Below are 3,766 nucleotides of genomic sequence, written 5' to 3'. Positions count from 1 at the left end.
AATCCTTTCTTAGACTGTGAAGGTCCTTTATGGACATGGACTCAGTAATGGTTTCTGTGCCTGAGTCAGTTGGTGGTTTTGAGGTTCCTTCCCCTGCATCTTTTGAGGTCCCTTCCCCTGCATCATCATCATCTTTCACTGGGTGATCAGTTTTGGTTGTGTGCTTTTTCCTCGTGACAGGAGCCACTGTCAGTGGCTTAGACTCTCCATCTGGTTTGGGTTTGCTGTCTGGTTTATCTGCAGCCTGAGTGACTGGGGTGTCTGCAGGCTTTGCTGATTTATCCCCCTGCCTCTCTACCCTTACCGGCTCCAGTGTGCGATAGGCATATGCCAAAGCCCAACATATTGCAAGGAGCTTGTTCTCATTAGAACTGTCATTGTATTTCTCTTTCAGATATTTTTCCACCTCTGGGTCAGGGGTCTCGGCAGTCGCCCGGGAAATCTGAGCTCTCATTCTAGACAAGCTGCGAACCACATAGAGGAAGCTTACCAGATAAAATACCAGGAAGGTGGTCTCTTTAACATCCAGGGGAAACTGAACATTCTCAAAAGATAACCTATTGTAGTGGTTTGGTCTAAAATACTCATTACTGTTTATCTTCTGTGAGATAAGAATTAGGAGAAATGCAAAGCAGGCACCAACTTGAATGAATATAAAGAAGTTTATTAACAGACCTAAAAGAAGAAAAGAAAAAAATTATACCACCTTTAGAACTCTCCTCCTCCCCCCACCTTCCTCCCGTCTCCCACTGACAATGTAAAGACAACCCTTAAGATGTTCAGTCTGTTTACCACTTCCATAATAACCTGGTTCAGTCCATTTAGAAAGAGAAGTCTCTTTTTGCTCATGCTATGAAAACAGTATCACACCGAGACAGCCACCCACTTCCAAATATTGTTCAGTCCATTTAGGAAGAGGAGTCTCTCTGCTTGCGATGTGAGTCCCTTCCCCCGACTTGCAGCTTTTCCCGCAACTGCTTTCGAGGGTCCACTCTTGAAAGTTTTCTGGGGTACAATTTTAAGGTTGAGCTGTTCAGAAACAAAGAAAAACAGAGGCCCTTCTCCTTCCCTGGGAGCAAAGGGTCATCTTCATCTTTAAAACTATCTCTGGAAGCATCTCTAGGAATTGAGGTTTTTCTCCTTTCCTCTTTGGAGCAAAAAGTCCTCATCTGGTTCATCTGGTTCATCTCTCTCTGTCCAAACTTCTCATGAAATTACAGCTGCGTCAGCATCTGCCTATCTCAGCGCAGGTGCTTCTGCTTATGAGTTGAACACTCCACCCCCCATATCTTCATGAAATTACAACAGGATACTCTGATATATCATAGCTTCACAACAGACTTTCAGCTTTAAGCATCTCCTCTCTCTCTTCCCTCAGGTTTTCAGCTCTTCACAGCAATAAAAGGGTTAATCTCACCTCGGCCTTACAGCTGGAATGTGGCTTATCGCAGTTGGTCACCTGACCTCTGCCAGACAGAGGTGCCGCTTTGCTGAAATCTCGGCCGCAGTGGAGGGGGGGGGTTCCGAGCCGCTCCGGCTGCCCACGGCAAGGCAGTGGGGGGGGGTTCCACAGCTGGAACAGGCCCATGGCTCCAGGCTGGCCGTGGCCCGGCCCGGCCTGGCCCAAGCAGGGCCTGGCCGGGCCTGCTGGCCCCTGCACGGGGCCTGCAGCCACCTGTCCCAGCGCCGGAAACGAGAGAGAGCTGGGGTGGGAGTTTGTCTATTCTTAAGTGTGTATCACAGAGGCGGTCACAACTTTAAGTGGCTTAAAGAATTGTCCATATTCAAACTGGCCAGCTGATAGGTTCTATCAGGTCCCAGAGGAAGCTGTAAGCACCCCTTAGCAAGGATATCCCTTCCGGGACTATGCTTGCTAACCTATGACACCTATCAAATCTAAAGGGAAGGGAAACCCGGACTCCTCCTCCTCTGACAATCTGGGTGCAGTTACTAATAAATTCCTAAAACAGGCTACCGAAGCTAGGACTGGGGTTAGGACGGAGAAACCATTTATCATGCACACCTTGAACAGCTGCCTGTACCTCTGTCAACTTCTTATAAATCATTATCACCAAGCACAGCAAGATAGAAATCTGAATTCATGTCCCTGCTCTGCAAAAATTCCTTATCAAGGATAAGATCGGACCAAGTTGTGGATAAGCAAATAAGCCTAGGGACCAGAATGGCACTAGTACCTTAAACAAGCCTACGGACCAGAAATACATGAATATATCAAGCCAGAGAAACGTTATGAACTCAACCAACATGATGACTATTTTACCCAAGCACAGAATAAACAAATTCAAACCAAAATGTAATTAGCACAGGTTTTCACTTTCCTTTAGCCATGCAGTTGGGCCCCACTAAATTTGTACCGGTTTGGCCAAATTTAGAAATATATACTCTGAGAGAAGGCACAACCACCCCTCCCCCACCAGGTTTGGGAAAAAATAAATTTTCCTCGAAGGAAAGTGAAGAAGATAAAACTATTTATTTAACAAACACACGGGAAAGGGAAAATAATGTTAAATGGTAAAATCTTTCCCTGTGGAGGAAAAACCTGGGAAAGCGTTAGAGTCCTCCCTTTGGTCTCCTCGGAGCTGGGGCTTGGCCCAGGGCCAGGCCCTCTGTGCCTGGTGGAAAGTCCTCCCGATGTGCTCTGATGTTGAAGCAATCAAGCAGTCCAGTAGAAAAGGGAGAAAATCTGAAATTCCAGAGAAGGAAGAATTCAACTCTCAGTCTGTCTCCGGAGAACAAAGCATCTGAACCACTGGCCCAGAAAAAAAACTGTTCTGGGCACAGCAAGCCGGGTGCTTCCTCCCTCCCCTGCTGCAGTGGGGAAGAAACGATTGCTATCTGTGTGTGACCTTGAACAAGCTGCGAACTGCTTTGCAAAAGTTTTGCTCAGTTTTTTCCTTCCCCCTCTCAGGCTCAGTTAAGAGGCACAGAAAGGCACAGGAATTAATTTCTGGGCATAGGCAGCGATATGGGATACACATCCTAACGGCACCCCAAGACATATGCTGGTGGAGCAGTCCTAATCAGTTTATTTCTCACAGTAACAGACAAAGCATTCTGCATCATAGAATCGGCATCTGAGATAAAAATGTCCAATTTCATGCCCTCCTCCTTTATTTGTTGTATACAATCTCGCAAAGTATACCACTGACGTTCAGATCCTGGCCAATCATTTTCTGTAGGGTATTTAGTATTACGTCCCTGAGCAGCCAAAGCTAACAAATTAGTATCGTGAATGTTATTCCAAAATACGTCCTGCACAAAAGAATCCGAGCTCAAAACTAAAAACCTCTTAGAGTCCCCTGAATCTAGGGTTGCCCCTGATGCTCCCTGTCATGCAAACATATCTTCCAAGAGAGGAGGGGTTCCCCCGGTCTTTGCTTAAACCATTCAATTATATCATTTACTTCATGCTGAGTATAATCCTCTATCACATCCCTCCTAACATGCTGATCATTAGCCTCTAATTCCATTTTTTGTTTCCATGACAGTCTCACATCTACACATTCATCCAGGGACCCAGCCTCATCAGAATCCATAGAATCCCAAATATCTCCATCCCATTTAACTGGATTCCACTGTACACCTGCTTCTGCAATCACTGTATGCACTTTCTTATGATTCACTTGACCCCTTCTTTTCTTATAATGAGCCAGTAGAACTGCAGCCTTCTTGGTTACAGTCTGGTAAGTGTCCAACTTATCAGCAAGCAACTTATTTTGACACTGTAACATCACAATTTGATTCT

At 45.7% G+C, this 3,766-nt stretch overlaps 1 long non-coding RNA gene across 1 annotated transcript; it reads right to left on the bottom strand.

Moving 5' to 3' along the window:
• Positions 1-643: 643 nt before the first annotated feature.
• LOC138102692 (uncharacterized) lies at positions 644-1,843 on the bottom strand. Its single transcript, XR_011147480.1, has 2 exons — positions 1,418-1,843; positions 644-1,005 (listed from the first exon to the last, which is right to left on the bottom strand). It is a non-coding gene; the product is annotated as an uncharacterized lncRNA (long non-coding RNA).
• Positions 1,844-3,766: the final 1,923 nt, after the last annotated feature.

The sequence above is a fragment of the Aphelocoma coerulescens genome, assembly GCF_041296385.1.
Source record: "Aphelocoma coerulescens isolate FSJ_1873_10779 chromosome W unlocalized genomic scaffold, UR_Acoe_1.0 ChrW_unloc_scaf_1, whole genome shotgun sequence".
NCBI lineage: Eukaryota > Metazoa > Chordata > Aves > Passeriformes > Corvidae > Aphelocoma > Aphelocoma coerulescens.
The sequence above is the reverse complement of the archived record's forward strand: the minus strand, read 5'-3'. Positions and strand labels throughout refer to the sequence as shown.